Source organism: Taudactylus pleione, unplaced genomic scaffold, assembly GCF_031769625.1.
Source record: "Taudactylus pleione unplaced genomic scaffold, aTauple2 ptg000484l, whole genome shotgun sequence".
NCBI lineage: Eukaryota > Metazoa > Chordata > Amphibia > Anura > Myobatrachidae > Taudactylus > Taudactylus pleione.
Window position 1 is genome coordinate 490391 of NW_028284886.1, and position 20250 is coordinate 510640.

Below are 20250 nucleotides of genomic sequence, written 5' to 3' on the forward strand. Positions count from 1 at the left end.
GCACGTCCGGTGATTGCCGCAGCCTCTACAGCAATGCCTAACCTGGTTCCACCCACAGCGTGTACGCTACGGCAGAGCGATTGACTCCCACCTTCCAGAAAATCACACAGCAGCTCTGCCTATATCTTTTAGTAGTTCTTCAGGAGGTTTCATTTTTCTAAAGTAGCTCACACCTCAATTAAGGTTGGCGACCACTGTCCTAAACACATTACATGTCTGTGGGGCCAGATCACAAAGTCAAGCAGACTACAAAGTTTCCTAAATGTAGGGTTCCCTCAACAAAGAGGAGCCATTGACCAAATATATGTTTTCAAGCTACACCATTAAAATCCAGTTTGAGACACTTTCAAGAGAATGTAAATGTGTTTAAGGTCGGACTGAATGCACCCGAACACAAGTGGTAATTGCCAGTCTATGTGATATAGCTACAGATGTGGGAGAGCCCGGCTTCCACTCACCCTAGAAGACCTGCGCTAAACTCTTTCCACGTCTGGGGGTTGTAGTGCACCAGAAACAAAATCATGCTCTAAAAGTCCATGGGAATTATATTTATAGCAGCTACTTTAATCCCACCAGCGTCTGATTGGTTGTTATTGCATGAGCCAGTGCTTTCTATGCAGACAAAGATAAATGGTCGGAGTGGCCGCAGCATAAGAGCAATTCTTACATAAATTTTGTTCAACTCTACATAAGACTATAATGAATATTGGGCACAATAATAGTGACACAGGTGCTTGTTACAATAGGTACAATAACAAAATATGATACAGGTGCTTGTTTATACAGTACAGGTACAATAACAAAATAATACTGGAATAAAAGAGAGGGGGAGGGAAATAACCGACCCACCCAACCTTCCAGTCATTTATACGTTCCAGGCCCAGAAAATAAAGACGTTCTCCTCACAGAGATATTACTGCACCTTCCGTGGAGTTGATGTCACCCTGCTTTGGAACCTGGGTAAAAGCCCCCAGACCTCTCACAGCTGCCCTATCCCAGCAAATTATGACACAACATAAATAATAGATTCAAGCAGAATTTTATTTATAATTGTCTCTAACTACAGATAAATGCTGCAGCTGTGCGACACGGGAAGCAGTCCTTTTGGTGGGAGGAACTTGGCTTCAGCCGTGGGATACAGGTGGTCTTCAGTTAGGATGTGGAAGCACCTACAGCAGATGTGTTTATGAGACTAAGCTGTGGGATACGGGAGGACTTGACTGGATTTCTACTCCCTCAACCACAGTGGAGCCCTAATTCAGGTGTGTGGGAGGTGCTGGGATACAGGAAACCTTCCCCCTAAGGGCGCCTCTGGTCTTCAGTTTGGGAGCCGGAGTATCAAATGTCTTAATTGGCTTCAGCGCCGGGAGATGGGAGGGTTTCGGATTTAAGGCAGGAGCTGGTCCAGATATTTTGCTCAGGTTCATCCATGGCAATAACGGCAATTTAGTAACGAGCAGTGGAGACGCTGGTAGTTTGCCCAGGGTTGCCCAGCTACAGCCATCGGCAGAGTCTCTAGATGGCTGTGCTTTGATGCCGTGTCTTTGTGCAGGGCACTGTTCCTGCCGGCCCACGTTAGATGGCTGTTTGGAGGCTGAGTTGTGTAACAGCCTGGCGCAGATTCTATTTTCTGCCTTCTTTTTATAGCCATAGAAGTCCTCACCTAGGCTGTATGGCTTTCTAGGTGAGACATGTTTCCCCTCTACCTGTATCTCCTGCATGGTGGCATATGGACTTGTACAGCTGTCCGGCCTGGATGAAAATGGACTTGTTGATGCAGAGCTACATGCTGGGCTCCTCGATGGAGGGAGATGGGAGAGTTTCACATCTGAAGCATTATACACTGGTCCAAATGTTTTCCTTGGATTCATCAGTGGCAATAACGGCAATTTAGTAATGAGCAGTGGACATGCTGGTGGTTTGCCCAGTGTTGCCCTACTACAGCCATCACCATCAGAGTCTCTAGATGGCTGTGCTTTGATGCCATGTCTTTGTGCAGAGCGCTGTTCCTGCTGGCTCACGTTAGACGACTGTTTGGAGGCTGAGTTAGGTAGCAGCCTGGCGTAGATTCTATTTGCTGCCTCCTCTGTATAGTCATAAAGGTCCTCACCTAGGCTATATGGCTTTCTAGGTTTCTCCTCTCCATGTGTGCCCTTCATGGTGGCATATGGACTTGTTCTGCAGCTGTCCTGGCTGGATGAAAATAATGTGGAGCTACAAGCTGGGCTCCTTGATGGTATAGAACCACGACTATACGTGGCCAATTCTCTCATTTCTCTGGGAAATTGTAAATAATTCACTGACAAAAACCTCTGCTGCTCTGTAGGCTTACAGGCACACAGTGGTACAGAATTGCCAGCCAGCAGGGTTCTTAACTGTCACCTGACAATGCCCTTTATGACATAACACTGCTTACAGGTTCTGATGTCACCACTTATGCCTTAAAGGGCCAGTGACATGCTAAATTATGTTTGTATATAATGCTTTTTAAATATAGGGTAATATAGGTTTAGGAACACTTCAGCTGCCATTAAAGTGCAGTAGATTGGCATTGCCCAGGTTAGACCTGTACAATCTAGCTGGTGTTGTCTCTACCCCATGAAAGCCCTTCCACCATCACTGAGGCCACACTGAGAGGCTTCCACCAGAAAGCAATCACAATAAACATAATGGATAAATTATCTTATACAATATGTCAGTGGAGGGTTCCAGACTGTAGATAGACAGTAATTAGTTAGACAATGTCTAGAGAGACCCCAGATGTTAGACAGTCAGTAGGTCGACAGGTACAAAAGTTCGACACACTATAGGTCGACATGTAAGAAGGTCGACATGCAAAATGGTCGACATGAAAATTGTCGATACAAAAAATTTATTGACACTTTATTTTTTTTTAGGTTTATGCACTTACCCCCACGGTTAGGCACTTACCAAGATGGTTAGGGTTAGGCACTTACCAAGACGGTTACAGTTAGGCACTTACCAAGACGGTTACGGTTAGGCACTAGAAGGGAGGGTTAGGCACTAGAAGGGAGGGTTAGGGTTAGGCACTAGAAGGGAGGGTTAGGGTTAGGCACCAAGGGGAAGTTTAGACTTAGAGTTAAGTGCAGATTAGGGCTAAAAAACAAAAACCATGTGTCGACCATTTTCATGTCGACCTTTTGACCCTGTCGACCTTCTTACACGTCCACATTTAGTGTGTCGACCTTTTTCTACCTGTCGACCTATTGACTGTCTAACATCTGGGGTCTATCTAGACATTGTCTATCTAATTACTGTCTATCTCTTATACCACACCCATCAGTGGAGGCTGAGTGACCCTGTCACTGCTGATAAGGAGGATGATTCATGCACCTTGTCCCTGGTCAGATATTGTATATATAATAACATAAAATACAGTATGTTGGTGCATTTTAGCAACTGTGGAGATCTCAGTGGCTGCCTGTATTCCTGCACCTATATAGCTAACAGCATTAATGACAAGTACAGAACATAATTGGGTATTGTGGTGACCAGTGACCAGTGTGTTTGGAGAAGTGTTGGCAATGGATTGCCTGTATAAATCGACACTTGATAGATTCTGTGTCGACCATTTTCATGTCGACCTTTTGACCGTGTCGACCTTCTTACACGTCCACCTTTAGTGTGTCGACCTTTTGTACCTGTCGACCTATTGACTGTCTAACATCTGGGGTCTATCTAGACATTGTCTATCTAATTACTGTCTAGGTGCGGGCTAACAGGGCCGTCGCCCGGAGTGCAGACACCTAGAGGGCGCCACTGAGTCCCCCCCCACCGAAAAAAAATCAGAATGGAAAAAAAAATGTGCCGGTCCAATCCCCCCCCAGCCGCCGGGACGCTGCATTTGCCGGGCGCCCGCTGATATTTGTTATCAGCAGGCACCCAGCTCCCGCCCTGCAGCAGCAGCCGAAAGCTGGAGCTCACTCCTGAGCTCCGGCTTCCGACAGAGAGAGAGTACTATGGGAGGGATGTCATGATGTCATGACGTCTCCCCATAGACCCGAGGAGCCGCCGTCTGACCAGAAGGCAGCGGCAGCAGCAGCGGAAGCAGGAGCAGGAGCGCGGCTAAAGGTAAGTATTGTGTTTTTTTTGTTTTTTTTACAGTCGGAAACACCAGCACTGGGGGGCATTACTACTGGGGGACAACTATAGGGGGCATTACTACTAGTGGCCACAACTACAGGGGGCATTATTTCTGGGGACATTACTACAGTGGGCACTACTATAGGGGGCCAGTACTACTGGGGAGCATTACTAATGGGGGCAGTACTACTGGGGAGCATTACTAATGGGGGCAGTACTACTGGGGAGCATTACTAATGGGGGCAGTACTACTGGGGAGCATTACTAATGGGGGCAGTACTACTGGGGAGCATTACTAAAGGGGACATTACTAATGGGGGGCATTACTACTGGGGAGCATTACTAATGGGGGCAGTACTACTGGGGGGATTACTAATGGGGGCATTACTACTGGGGAGCATTACTAATGGGGGCAGTACTACTGGGGAGCATTACTAATGGGGGCATTACTAATGGGGGCATTACTACTGGGGAGCATTACTAATGGGGGCAGTACTACTGGGGAGCATTACTAATGGGGGCAGTACTACTGGGGAGCATTACTAATGGGGGCAGTACTACTGGGGGACAACTATAGGGGACATTACTACTAGTGGGCACAACTACAGTGGGCATTATTTCTGGGGACATTACTACAGTGGGCACTACTATAGGGGGCATTACTAATGGGGGCAGTACTACTGGGGAGCATTACTAATGGGGGCAGTACTACTGGGGAGCATTACTAATGGGGGCATTAGTAATGGGGGGCATTACTACTGAGGGAACTACAATAGGGAACATTACTACTGGCATTACTACTGTGGGCACTACTATAGGGGGCATTACTACTGTGGGCACTACTATAGGGGGCATTACTAATTGGGGAATTACTACTGTGGAGCTTTACTACTGGGGGAACTACTATAGGTGGCATTACCACTGGGGGTACTACTAATGGGGGGGCACTGCATGGGGGGCACCACTACTGGGGCCAATGTGTAAGGTGCACCACTGCTGTGGGCATTGTATAAGGGGCACTACTATTGTGGGCATTGTATTAGGGGCACTACTACTGTGGGCCTTGTGTATAAGGTACACTAATTTTGGCATTATGTAAAAGGGGGACCACTTTGTGTCATAACATAAGGGACTACTGTGTGGTGTAATTTGAATTGGGGATAATGTATTATAAAGGTAATTACTGTGTGTGGCACAATGTATTATACAGGTTATTACTGCACATAGCATAATGTGTTATACAGGGCATTACTGTGTGTGCATAATGTGTTAAACAGGGCATTACTGTGTGTCGCATAATGTGTTATAAAGGGCATTACTGCGTGTGGTATAATGTGTTATAAAGGGCATTACTGCGTGTGGCATCGTGTGTTATAAAGGGCATTACTGCGTGTGACATAATGTGTTATAATGGGCATTACTGCGTGTGGTATAATGTGTTATAAAGGGCATTACTGCGTGTGGCATCGTGTGTTATAAAGGGCATTACTGCGTGTGGCATAATGTGTTATACAGGGCATTACTGGGTGTGGCATCGTGTGTTATAAAAGGGCATTACTGAGTGTGGCATCGTGTGTTATAAAGGGTATTACGCGTGTGGCATTGTGCGTTATAAAGGGCATTACTGCATGTGGCATAATGTTTTATAAAGGCCATTACTATGTGTGGCGTAATGTTATGTTATCTAAAAAAAAGTTCTTTCTTTTTTTTTTGGGGGGGGGGGGGGGGGGCGCAACTGGGAACTTTCGCCCTGAGCTCCACAATGTCTAGAACCGACCCTGAGTACACCTGTGCACCAGCGAGGTGGTCTGGAAAACATGACCTGTTAGGGATCCTGAGGACGGAGTATGAGAACCACTGCTCTAGAACGAACCAAGATGAATTAGGGGTAGATTTACTAACGAGCGGTTTGTCAAAGCCAACGATCATCGGCGCCTTTGGCTCAGTTTTAAAAGGGCAGTAGAAATAAATGCCAGACAAGCCTTGTTTAGCGTTTATCACTCAGTGTGTGAGGGGCTGGATGCTCAGTGTATAAGGCCATAGACTAGTCATGTGTGTTGATGCATTACTCTCCATGCACTATGATACGTCTGTTTCTCCGATGTGAATTATTTATTCAGAAATTGTATACATTTTTTAACAAATTTAATTTCAGAATCAATTGAGTCAATAACCCAACAGTAGTTACAGTGCAGCCCAGGTCTCGGGACCAGCAAGCAGAGGAGTACCTGGCGCATCCTATAGACACTCCAGGTGACTTTACAAGCTGTAGGGTTAGGGGACATTCCTGCCGCCTCTACAGGCTGCATTGTGCCGTGTCAGGCTCTCTGCAAACCAAATGCAGGTGTCATGGAGCAGCGACGCTGACACTCCCCTGGGCCCTGGGCGTAGGCACCACTCACACATCCCTAGTTACTGCCCTGAAGGTGCAGATATGGTGCCATGCCCCTGAATCTGTTGTCAGTTTGTATCTATCCCTTCGCTGCTTATCTGTCTTTACAGTAAAGGTGCCCATCCACTTGTAGATGCGGGGGTGACGGCACGATTACGACATCGTAATAATGCCGTTGCCTCCCTAGGGGAGAAGTGCATACACTGAACGTTCAGACGTTCAGTGTATGCACATCAATCATCTCCGGTAGACCGTCAATCATCGTCAGCAGGGCCGGATTAAGGGGGGGGCGACAGGGGCGGTCGTCCCTGGGCCCCCACACACGGAGGGGCCCCCACTAGCAGCGTTGCGCTGTCTGCGCCCGCAGCTAGCGTCCTCTCCGCTAGTGTAGTGTAGACTAAATAGTGACATAGTCAGACAGACTCTCATTGGCTGCTGTACAACGGAAGGGAGCCGGCTCCCCCCCGCAGCTGGTGATCATGACGCTGACGTCTCTCCCAACTGTGCAACAGAAGAGCCGGGACTCATGTAAGGAGCAGGGATTCAGGTAAGCTTTTTTTTTTGTGTGTGTGTGTGTGCGGCACTGTCACTGCATAGGGGGTGGGGGGAGCGTTACAGGCGTCCCTGTATAGGGGGGCAGCTACAAGGGTCACTGTATAGGGGGGCCATTTCATGGGGCACTGTATACGGGGGCGGTTTGCTACTGGGGGCAATGCATAGGGGGGGGCTACTACTGGGGCACTGTATAGGTGGGGACTTCTACTGGGGTAGAGCATGGGGGACTACTACTTGGGCACTGTATAGGGGGGACTACTACTGGGGGCAATGCTTTTGGGGGAATACTACTGGGGGCACTATAAAGGACACTGCATAGGGGGGGTTACTACTGAGGGCAATGCATAGGGGGGAACTACTACTGAGGGCAATGCATAGGGGGGAACTACTACTGAGGGCACTATATAAAGGACACTGCATAGGGGGATTACTACTGGCGGCACTGTATAGGGGGGTACTACTAATGAGGGCAATGCATAGGGGGTAACTGCTACTGAGGGCAATGCATAGGGGGGACAACTACAGGGGGCACTGTATAGGGGGGACCACTACTGTGGGCATTATATAAGGGGCACTGCATAGTGAAGACCAATACTGGGGGCACTGCATAAGGAGCACTACTACAGGTGGCACTGCATAGGGGGGACTACTACAGGGGGCACTGCATAAGGAGCACTGTATAGGGGGGACAATTACTGGGGACATTGAATAAGGGGCACTTCTACAGTGGGGATTGCAAGAGGGGCATTAAGGTGAATAGAAAGAAAAAAAAATCCTAGGATGACGAGAAACGGTGGTATATAGGGGCTCCCACAAGTTTGTTGCCCAGGGGCCCCCACAAACCTTAATCCAGCCCTGGTCGTTTTAGACATTTAAATGCCCGATGTGGAGTTGATAATTGAGCGATTGCATGATTACGATGGCGTAATCGTGCAATCGCTCAGTATTATCGGCACGTGGATGGGCACCTTAAGTTCTTTCCTGAGATTCAGCTCGGTTCCGTTTATTGCGATAACTCACTGGGATGCTGACCCCACAACCAGTGGTAATTAAGGCCCTCATTCAGAGCCACTCGCAAACAGCAGTACGCTCGTTGCGTTCCGATGTTGACTAACCACGCATGCGTCGGTGTTACACTGCGCATGTGCGTACGGCAGATTGCGAGCTTTTTATCTGTCGTTCCTAAAATAGCGTACAGGAAGTGACATGTCAAATGTGATTGACAGAACAGGGCGTTTTTGGGTGTTGACGGGGGTGGAGATGGAAAAACGCAGGCGTGGCGAGGCGTTTTTGGGGCGTACATACATTAGCAGATGCGAACGTCAAATGTGTTCGGACCGTCACATACGTTACTGGAACATCCTCTTTCCCTTCAAAATGCTCGCACAGTTTCGGGTCTGGATTACTCGACCACATTGGCGATGGCCTTCTCCTCCGTCCCGGGACTCCACGATGTTGCAGCGATTAATCGCGGGTGGTCACAAAAGCAATTAGTGTTGTATTGAAAACCGGCTTGGTATGTGTTTGGAAAGCAGTTTATTGGGATAGCACAAAACCGTACGCAGGTGGAAATCATACCTGCTAATGTCAGGATTACACAATCAATTGGCGTACATTTTTTGGGTTTTTTTTTGGCCTCAATTTGTTGTTTATGGCCTATTGTGACAATAATGTCATCATGTTTTAATTAGCTCCCCTTTTTTTTTTTTAATGTGCAATTTGCATCGTTATGTGTTTTTTTAAACGTTCCTTCAAGAGGCCTTTTTTTTATACAAATGAAATGGTTTTTGGTGTCCTTTTTTGCCTTTAGGTCCAGGATTAAATGTAACCCATTTGTCCAATAATGTCACAATACAATGTCAGATTTTTTTCATAAATTTATTGTTTAAACACAAACCAATTGGCATAATATTTTTTTTTAGTTTTTCTGCCAAAGATACTTTTTTTCAAAAATAAATAATCAATAACTGATAACATAAACGTACAAAAATAACTTAAAAACATTTCACAAGAAAGGAGAGGGAAGTTTTGACCAGAAAGGAATATGAGCCAAGCACAGAAGGAGTGTGGGAAAAGTCGCCATTGCTGTCACCGTTTTTTCGCCCGTTTGGATGGGGGAGGGTGGGCGCCAGACCGGGTCCGGGATGCCATCGGGCTGGCCTGTCCAGAGGCAGATGTTGTGGCCTCTGGACTAGGCACAGGGCTAGGCACATTTGGAGGATTGGCTGATGTTGTGCCAGAGGTGGAGGATCCTGATGTTCCGGCAGGAAGGGAGGTCGGCTCCACCATGTGCTGGCGAACGAGCTGCTCCAGGGCATCGGTGATGCGGATGTTGGCCCTGGTATTTTCCGCCAGGGCTTGACCAATGGTCACGTTGGCCGCAGCATTTTGCTCCAGGGCCTCAGCCACCCGTAGCAGACTGGCGTCCATCCTCTGCAGAATCTCCGTATGGAAATCCGATTTGAAATTGAGTTCTGTGAGGAGGCCCACTGCCTGCGAGGGGGCACGCCCTGGACTGGCTTCTGCAGGGTCCTCAGCCGGATGTACTGGTTCCTCCCCTGCAGAGCCAGCAGAAATTCTGCGGCCAAGGCTTCCCTCTGGAGCAGACTCATCCGCCTGTGTCTCTGTTGGAAAAATGAGAAAAGACTCACATTAGAATCTACATATTGGCACAATAGCATTTCAGAGTTGGTGACATCACAATACTTACCTGGGCCAACATGAGGAGCCGCAAAGTCTGGCATGTCCGTATCCATGTTGGACACGCCAAACACCTCCACAGGCTGCACACACCCCTGTGCCAGCTCTTCTAAATCCGTCAACTCCAATGACACAGGGGTGGGACCCCCACCTGTCCCCCTTGCATGCCTAGCCCTGTCCGCGAGTTTTTGCTTTAGGCGATATTTGAAGTCGCCCCATCTGTGGGGAAAAATGGAAGCCATTATCCTTTGGTTTAAAATGGGGTTTGTTTTTAGGGGGGGCAAGGGTTTACTTACCGCCGTTTGACATCCCGGGCTAGACGGACATAATCACCCACCGTATTGACAGCAACGGCTACCTCTTCCCACATTCTCCACTTCTGGCTTAGACTCATATTCCTGTCTGCCTGTGGCAGGATGTCCACACACTTCTGGATCAAAACCTCCATCTCCTTTCTTGTGAAATGTGGCTGCCTTTTTTTTTTGGCCGCTTTGGCCGGAATACTGGGCCCAGCAGCCTCTTCCATGTCATCCTCCTCACCTATTTGTGTAAATTTACAGAATTCACAAAATCACAACTTGCCTCATCTTATGTTTCAAAGTAATCGTTGATAGAAAATGCATGAAAGACTTACCGCCTGACTCTTGGGCATTTTTTCCCTGGTCTGTCGCCATGTCTGCGGTCCAAACAAGAAATACACCAGAATTTGAATGTGTTTTCGTGACGTATTTATACATGCGTCCTTATTTTGCGGCCGCATCATTGATTGTGCGGCCCTATGATCCCTCCTTAATTTGTGCGGGAAACGAAACACTATTTATGGCTTGGTGTGTCTCAAGTCGAGGTGGCGTTTTTGGATTGTTGGAGGTTATCTTGGCTGGAGTTTATTGATTGTGTAGAAAGGAGTTGGAGGTTGGAGAATCGTTTGTTGTTTAGATTTGCGTTTTTTTTTTCCGTTATCTTTGTTGGTTTATATTTTTGGGACCTCGTTTGTTGATTTGGTAAGTTTTGTGAAGTCTAACTTTTGTTCAATTGTTGTTTCATTGTGTTTTGTATATTTTGTAATTTTTGGATACCTAATTTATTCTATTTTAGATTTTGTTTTTTTTCGACCCCAAAGACCTTTTGATTTTGCATCTTAGATATTTGCTCTTGGTAAGTCCATTTTTTATCTTGTATTAGCGAACTAATTAGCGCATTTTTAGTAGTTACTCTTGTGACTTGTATTTGCGAACTAATTAGCGCATTTTTAGTAGTTACTCTTGTGACTTGTATTTGCGAACTAATTAGCGCATTTTTAGTAGTTACTCTTGTGACTTGTATTAGCGAACTAATTAGCGCATTTTTAGTAGTTACTCTTGTGACTTGTATTAGCGAACTAATTAGCGCATTTTAAACAGCTTAATAATCATTCTAACTTTTTGATGGTTTAGCTTTCGCTTTTTGAGCCAACATTTCGACCCGTTTTGATGTACTGTGTTAAATGTCGCTTTGCGGTTTTGCTAAATGGGTGTTTGGCATATTTGAACTTTGGTCTAGCACAAAATGTATCCACAAAAATGCACAGAGTGAAATGTGTCAAGTAATTTTGTTGTTTATTTTCAGTTTGGACGTATCATGACAATACCCCGGCATGTAAGCAGCAATGGATGGTATCATCAAGCTAAGTTGTTTTAATATAGTTTGGGGGTGGGTCAAAAGCCTTACTTTTAAATTTTGGAATTTCAGGTTGATCTGGGGAGGATTGTTCTGGCCATGCTCCCGGAAGCCGACCAACCTCAATCTCATCCCAGGCGTAGGCATCGTAGGCATGCAAGGCCCCAGATATTTCGAACACGTGTCACCCTTTTTGGAATGCCCGATGATGAGGTTTTAAGACGCTACCGTCTACCTCCCAAAATCATCATAGACACTCTCTCATTAATAGAAAGTGATCTTGAGCGGCAAATTGACAGTCCAACAGCAATACCACCACTGACGCAATTTATGGCGGTGTTACATTTCTGTGCCTCAGGATCGTTTCAAACAACGGTGGGAATAGTGGCGGGCATCTCCCAATCCTCCTTTTCCCGGATCCTGAGGGCAGTGATGGAGGCACTTTTCAAGCACCTCCATCATTTTATTCAAATGCCTTTGGATATGGGTGCCCTTAGTGTGGCCAAGGCCAATTTTTACCAAATAGCTGGCTTCCCACACATCATAGGGGTTGTGGATGGTACTCACATACTTCAGCCTCCAGCACGGCTGGAGGCAATATTTCGAAACAGGAAACACTATCACTCCCTGAATGTAATGGTGGTATGTGATGCCTCCCTCCAGATCCTGTCCCTGAATGCTAAGTTACCAGGAAGTGCACATGACTCCTTCGTCATCCGGCAATCAGGGATATGGCAGAAATTAACCAACCTACATGCTGGTGATGCGTGGCTTCTGGGTAAGTGGAGACCTTTAGTACATAACAATGTTAAGCTTGATACACAGTGTTCCTGATGTTGTCTCTTATTTTTCACAGGAGACAGTGGATACCCTTGCATGTCCTGGCTGCTCACTCCTTATTTGGCTCCCACACCAGGCCCACAAAGTGAGTATAATTCCGCACTTACAGCCACCAGGCAAGTGGTGGAGCGCTGTATCGGCCTTTTAAAAGGCCGATTCAGATGCCTCCACCGCTCTGGTGGCGAGCTCATGTATTTGCCGGATATGGTGTCGAAAATTGTGGTGTAGTGTGGGATATTTCACAACATCGCCATAAGGAGTGGTGTCCCAATGCAGCCAGAGGATGCCTTACCTGAGGATGGCCCCCCCGAGGTTGGTCGGAGGTCAGTATGTGGGGTGGCCATACGCGATGATGTGGTGGCCAGATTTTTTAGGTAAGTTTGACCCAAACTACAGTGTTTATACCTAATGTGTTTGTGTTTGTTTGCGAACATCTAATTTATTTTTATTTTTTCACCATCTTCTGTTTGTTCACATAATCTTTGCCACTCCAATGCTCACTACTTCCTGCTACCCTTACCAAACCTGGATCTGGTGATTTTGTCCATATATTCTGGAACCCATATCGCAACGCCATGTTTGTGGAATCATGTTAGCATGGTCCTTCGTCAACCAGTTCTTGATTGTTTTTTTTAATTAAATATTTTATTTGTATGTGTTGTATTTGAGATTATCACTGTTTTTTTTTTTGGGGACTGACCACTTTGATTTCTCATTTATGTTGTGAATAAATGTTTGGAGAGTGAAATGGTCTTCCTTTTTTTGGACGTTAACAGCAAGTGGAACCAGGTTAACACACCTTACAATTGACTAAGGGGTAATCCAGTACTGACACCAGTTGATGTAAACTAAAATATGTTTGCAGGTTCCCAACCCACACCAAAAGGAAGCCTGTCCAAACCTTTGGATTTTGAAGATTGGCCTAAGCAGCTTGCACACCAACTAGGAACCTGTAAAATTGCGAAATATCTAATTGACACTACACCCAAAAAGGGAAATGACATTGTTACTGTTATGTGTTTCTTGTGGCTGTTTAACATACAAATACAAAATACAATCTAACTTTTAAAAAATGGAAATCCGTGCAGGAACAGTCTACTTATGTCAGGGAAAACTATTTGTGTTTTAGAAAAAAAGAATGAGCCAGAACGTATATTAGAACTACAAAATTTATTTACAAAACGAAAAAAAAAAAAAAAATCTACTGGCGAAGGATGCCAGACAGCCGGTCAAGGGCCACAAGAAGGCCAATTACATGTTGGCGCATCTGGCCAACACAATCCTCCACCTCTTGACGACGCCTCTGTTCCTCTGTGGGTGAGAAAAGTGTGTGGATTAATAAAACAATAGGGAATCCACATTAAAAAAACAAAAACACAACGAAATCACTCCTAAACCGAAAAAAAACAAAACAAAACAAAAAGGGGGTGCTGGCAAAAATACAAGGCCTATGTACAAATTCACACAGGTGTGATATGTGTATGTTGAAATCAGCAGGAAGAGGTAAAGGCAAACTGCTAAATCACCAAAAGTAAACCAAACAAGCACGAATAAAGGCACGACACATGATTACATACAAACAGTTTGTGGTTAAAAAAAATTAGAAATAAAAACATACCGGGAGCCAAAACGGGAGCTCCGGAAGTCCCTCCATGTTCTTCCTCGGAGGAGCCTTCATTCCCCAAAGAACGGGGAGGGGTAATGATGGACTCCGGGGAGGGGGTAATTGGAAGAGGGGTGGGTGGAGGAGAGGGGGAAGTGGGACGGAGGGGAAGGAGGCCCGACAGTTCCGGGAGAGGGTCTGGGAAGGCTGGGGAGGAGTGGGGTATAGGGGAAATATTTGGGGTGGAGTGTTGGCTGGGGGTTGGGGATAGTGGCCGGGAACGCCGTCTGGCCGGACGGTGACGGCGTAGTCTTGGCTGTCCTCCTAAAATATGTCAAACAAATTGAGGTTAGTTTCTGGGCAAATCCGGGGCCCAAATTAAAAAAAAAAAACCAGCAACAAAAAACATGCAAAACGGAGTAGAATGAAAAAAACAGAAATAGAGGGAAAACAAGCACACGCTGATATGAGGACAAATAATTAATAGGACAGACAGGAAAACATGCACACGCAGATATGAGGACAAATAATTAATAGGACAGACAGGAAAACATGCACACGCAGATATGAGGACAAATAATTAATAGGACAGACAGGAAAACATGCACACGCAGATATGAGGACAAATAATAAATAGGACAGACAGGAAAACATGCACACGCAGTTTGCCCCACAAACACAAACATGAAAACCACAATACATAACACTTACTTTCAACGATCTGCATGCGAAAGCATGCCAGCAAGCGGGGCGTTCGCCGTTGCAGGTCTGACCACCTGCGCTCAAGCTGCCCGATGTTGCGGCGTGAACCCATCGACCGCAGGCGGGACCGTGCCTCCGCATACGCGGAGCGCTTCTGCCGGTTGGTGATGGGTGGAGGCTGGCTGGTGATCCGCCTATCCATCACCTCCGTAAGCACCAGCAGCTCGCACCTGGTGAATGCGGAGGCTCTCATGATGGCAATGGAGTTTTTCATACAAAACATTTTTGATAAAGTGTGGCCAAAATTTCTGATTGGCTAATGTATTTTGGAAATTAACAGGAGCAATTTTATTGGTTAGTGTATGAGTCATGTGTTCAACAGGGCCAGAAATCTCTGGAGAGTTATGATAGGCTTGATGCAGTGACATGCGTTTGCAAATTTAAATAAAGAAATGAACCCCGGAAAATATGCGGGGATCCACAGCAATAGAACAATTGTTTAATTGTGGTTCACATGTTTTTTGAACAATAAAAGCGAATGTTCCATCCGTACGTATTCTGCGGGTAAACACAAACACGGACAAGAGTAAAGTTTCTTGCATTGTGTTGAAAAAAAACAAACAATTAAGCTAATTGATACATTGATTGGCATGATACGATTGAGGGAGGTAGGCAGAATAAAGGAGCAGGTAATCGACATCTGACAAGGCCACTTCCGGTTTCACTGTGCGTGCGTTCCCTTCAAGCCATTTCGGGGATGTACGCTCGCTATTTCGCACGCTCGTTAGTTAGAGGAGGGGTCGCCTGAGTTTAGGGAGGAATTTTAGATGCGAACGAAAATACGAGCGAGCCATTGAATTTAAATATTTTTGTACGTACGCCTAACGTACGTGCGCCCGCTTGCGAGTGGGTCTGAATGAGGGCCTAAGGCCTCACTCAGATTACTGTCTGGACCGTGTAAGACCAGTCTGTATGTAACTATGGCTTCTGCTTCAAACAATCGATGGTCGGTCTAGAATATCCGGTTACTATCATATTTCTCTTTCACACTGCGCCAACATATTCTGTAGAGCTGTATAATCAGAGAACATTATTCAGGCACATACGTTTCTGCTCCAGCGGAGCTTACACTCTAATTTCCCATAGGCATAGATGGTATATACAGAAGTCAGGACCAATTCATTTAATGTCAAATAATTTACCAGTATGAGAGGAAATAACTCACATGAATGCTGGGAACACATACAAACTAGGCACAGAGACACCCTGGCCGGAGTAGAATGAGGCCCCTGCGCTGCTATTATGCATCCAATAAGGTAAAATTGCCCCTTACCATTAACCAGCAGAAACGTCAGCATCAATCATTTGCAGATTATCATGTTACTAACTGGCTGCATTCATTTCACTACCAATAGGTGTGAGGCGTTTCTTTATTACTGCATTAACATAACAAAGGAACATAATATGTATTCAGGGACACAAAGGTTTTTTTTTTTTTAATAATGTTTTCAGCTTTTGTGCTTATATACAGCTGAAGGTTAGTACAGCGCCAGCCACATTATCCACTGGGCACAGTGGGTCTGATTCAGAGCCGGACGCTATTTGCGGACGGTCGTTCTGAAAAAGGGGCTGGCTATTTAAATTGAGCGCTCGCTCTTTGTGGTCTGTTGACGCCTCTATGTCTGAGCGAGCGAACGAAACATGCGCTCGCTATTTTGTAAAGATGCCCCCTGGCCGCTCGCATCATACGTCATCTCCGCTATTTATTAGATTAATCGAGTACATCGAGAGGCGTATGAACTGCTCGCTATTCTTGTGGTAGCAATCATGCGAGCAGTTCACGGTAAAAGACAACCAAGTGACGTGGTTGATGACGCTGCTTTGTTAATTATGCACTCCCATTAAACGCCCATTTTGACCGTTTGGCACGCCTGCGTTCAGATCTCCACTCCCCGTTTTCATGCACCTTCCCCTATTACCACCCACAAACGCCTCATCCTGTCACTCAAATTAGCAGGCATTCGCCATTTTGCGAGCACACGATTTCCGACCGCACTGACTGGTTGGCGCATGCGCATTACAACCCATACGCATGCGCAGATGTGCGAACAACGCTCGGAGCGAACGAGCGGCTCTGAATCAGGCCCAGTGTCTGCACAATAGTATAAGTATACCTGCTTACAGAACATCCGGGAGATTCATGAATCTTGGGTGACTCTCCTGGATGCCCAGAAGAGTGGGCAAGTCTCCCGGAGGCCACCCACCCACGTTCCCTAGTGAAGTGCGTGGTATGGACAGACAATCACGTGATTCCGCTGAATTGTGTGGCCCTGCCTCAGGCTTCGCAGTGCAGATAACCCTAAGTGCGATATCGGGCACAAAGGGCCTGATTCTGAGTTGCGTGCAATCCCACCTGCTTATGGATCTAGTGACTTTTAGCGAACTGCGCACGCATTGGGGCCTGCATACGCTACTTAGAGCAATTACGGGTGACTCAAATTGCATGGAGGTAAACATGGAGGCAATTTCTATAGCTAGTCACAGTCACTTTGCCACGGAGTGAGCGTGAGTAATACACATCAGGGGGTATTTGGTAATTAGCACATGACTGACATATGAGACTGAAGTGTACCGGTGGGCTACCTGTCTGCTATTGCACCTCTTAGTAACTGACTAGAACACAAAGCTGGGAGATGTAGTTCAACAATAACTGTTGTGCTGCAGAAAGACTGATTATTTTTAGTAATAAACATCTAACTTTTCCCTTTTCACCATTTAGCTCCTGGCTTCCTGCCCGAGGATGGAGATCTAGATGGCCGAGGAGGAAGAGGCTGACGGCAGTGACCAGAGGATGACAAGGGGCCAACCAGGTGTGCGGAGCCGGCCAGCTGCGGGAAAATGACCTTCCAGCAACCGCCTGTGGGCAATCTGACACATTTTATGCCACTACGCCAGGCAAGTGGTTAAAGGGCACCAATGCAGATATTTGCTATGTATAGGGCCCCATGTATATATTTCCTATGTATAGGGCCCCATGCAGATATTTCCTATGTATAGGGCCCCATGTATATATTTCCTATGTATAGGGCCAGAAATAGATATATCCTATGTATGGGGCCCCATGCAGATATTTCTTATGTATAGGGCCCCATGCAGATATTTCCTATGTATAGGGCCCCATGCAGATATTTCCTATGTATAGGGCCCCATGCAGATATTTCTTATGTATAGGGCCCCATGCAGATATTTCTTATGTATAGGGCCCCATGCAGCTATATCCTATGTATAGAGCCACATGCATATATGTCCTATGTATAATGCCCATGCTGATATTTCCTATGTATAGGGCCTTTGCAGATATTTCCTATGTATAAGGGCCCCATGCAGATATTTCCTATGTATAGGGCCCCATGCAGATATTTCCTATGTATGGGGCCCCATGCAGATATTCTTATGCATAGGGCCCCATGCATCTATTTCTTATGTATAGGGCCCCATACAGATATTTCCTATGTATAGGGGCACACATTCAGATATATCCTATGTATGGGGCCCCATGCAGATATTTCTTATGTGTAGAGCCACATGCATATATGTCCTATGTATAGGGTGCCATGCAGCTATTTCCTATGTATAGTGCCCATGCAGATATTTCCTATGTATAGGGCCCATGCAGATATTTCCTATGCATAGGACCCCATGCAGATATTTCCTATGTATAGGGCCCCATGTAGATCTTTCACACTCATATTCAATTCTTTTAACCTGTTTTGTCTATTAACACTGGGCCTGTTTTAGGAATAGAGTAAAGGTGCCCACACACATACCGATCTGCCCACGATCAGCCGATGTGTACGATTTGTGTACGATTTCCCTTGAAACTCTCCCCGGCAGCTCTGCACATGATCTCCACACAATCTGTACACGATTTGGTGTCCAATCTTCAAACGGTCTCTCCTGCATCCAGACTGTCACAGTGCATCGCCTCCTAGATTGTCAGATCTGCCCCACTGCACGGCAGATCTGACGATGCGATGTGCGATCTGTCGTTCAAATGTGTCGGAATCGGCCAGATCGTGTAAAATATCACTATGTGTGTGGGCACCTTAAGATACAGCCAGTGACTGTGCACCTTGGTAACACCATGCTGCACTGCAGGTGGGACAGGTGTAACATGGGCAGAGAGAGTTAGATTTGGGAGAGTTGTGTCCAAATTGTAAACTAAATTGCAGTGTACCAATAAAGCTGTCCAGCTGTGGGCCGCATACAAAAGCAGCCAGTATTTACACGGGTTCAACCCGGCTCGCTATACAGTGTACACGGGTAACCTGTGTCGATGCGACCTGGGTCCCATTCACAGAATAGGAAGAGCTCGCTCAGCACCTGGTGGTGGTGATGTCAGGAAAGTATCTCTAAACTTCTAAATACGTATCCTAAACCAGTGGTCTCCAACCGGTAGCTCGCGGTCTTCATTTTGGTAGCTCCCCCAGCTGCAGTACTGCCGAGTCACCTAGGAGGAAGTGACCACTGATGTGTGCTCCCCCGTGGTGTCGACGCCATGGGTGGAACCACAGGGAAGCACGTCCGGTGATTGCCGCAGCCTCTACAGCAATGCCTAACGTGGTTCCACCCACAGCGTGTACGCTACGGCAGGGCGATTGACTCCCACTTTCGAGAAAATCACACAGCAGCTCTGTCTATATCTTTTGCTTCTCTACTGCACGTACCTCCAAGGAGCCAGTAATTAAGATTGAAATGTGCCTGTTATTAAATTTTATTTACAAACTACAACAATGGCCCTCATTCAGAGCCGTTCGCTATTTGCGTTCGTTCAAAAACAAGGGGTGGCTATTCAAATGATCCGTTCGCACATTGCAGTCTGTTCACACCTCTAAGTCTGAACGAGCGAGCAAAACATACACTCGTTTATTTGTTAAAAACGCCCCCTGGCCGCTCGCACCATACGTCATGTCCGCTATTTATTAGATTAATCGAGTACATCGAACAGGATATGAACTGCTCGCTATTCTTGTGGTTGGTTTTTTCAACCGCTATTTTGCGAGCAGTTCGGAGTTAAAAAAAAAACAAGTGACGTGGTCAATGACGCTGCTATATTAATTATGCACACCCATAAAACGCCCGTTTTGACCTTTACGCACGCCTGCGTTCTGATCTCCACTCCCCGTTTTCAAGCACCTTCCCCTGTTACCACCCACATACGCCTCATTCTGTCACTCAAAATAGCAGGCACTCGCTATATTGCGTACAAACGATTTTCAGCCGCACTGACTGGTTCGCGCATGCGTACTAAAAAACGTACGCATGCGCAGATGTGCGAACATCGCTCGGAACGAGCGTACTGCCGCTAGCGAGTGGCTCTGAATCAGGGCCAATATCACCGTAATAATTAAATACATTGTTATTTTCTATGAAACTTTTTTTTCATGTTCATTAAATGACCTTCAATTGTTCAGTTATTAGCCAGATTTTTTTTTTATACAATTTTAGTAGCTCTTCAGAAGGTTTAATTTTTCTAAAGTAGCTCACACCTCAATTAAGGTTGGCGACCACTGTCCTAAACACATTACATGTCTGTGGGGCCAGATCACAAAGTCAAGCAGATTCCAAAGTTTCCTAAATGTAGGGTCCCCTCAACAAAGAGGAGCCAATGACCAAATATATGTTTTCAAGCTACACC

General features: G+C 46.2%; 1 long non-coding RNA gene across 1 annotated transcript in view; it reads left to right on the forward strand.

Moving 5' to 3' along the window:
- Window positions 1-17450, forward strand: part of LOC148502731 (uncharacterized) — a 34631-nt gene extending 17181 nt beyond the window's left edge. Inside the window, exon 3 of the long non-coding RNA XR_015869972.1 lies at window positions 17332-17450. This is a non-coding gene — a long non-coding RNA (uncharacterized LOC148502731). The remainder of the gene's footprint in view (window positions 1-17331) is intronic.
- Window positions 17451-20250: the final 2800 nt, after the last annotated feature.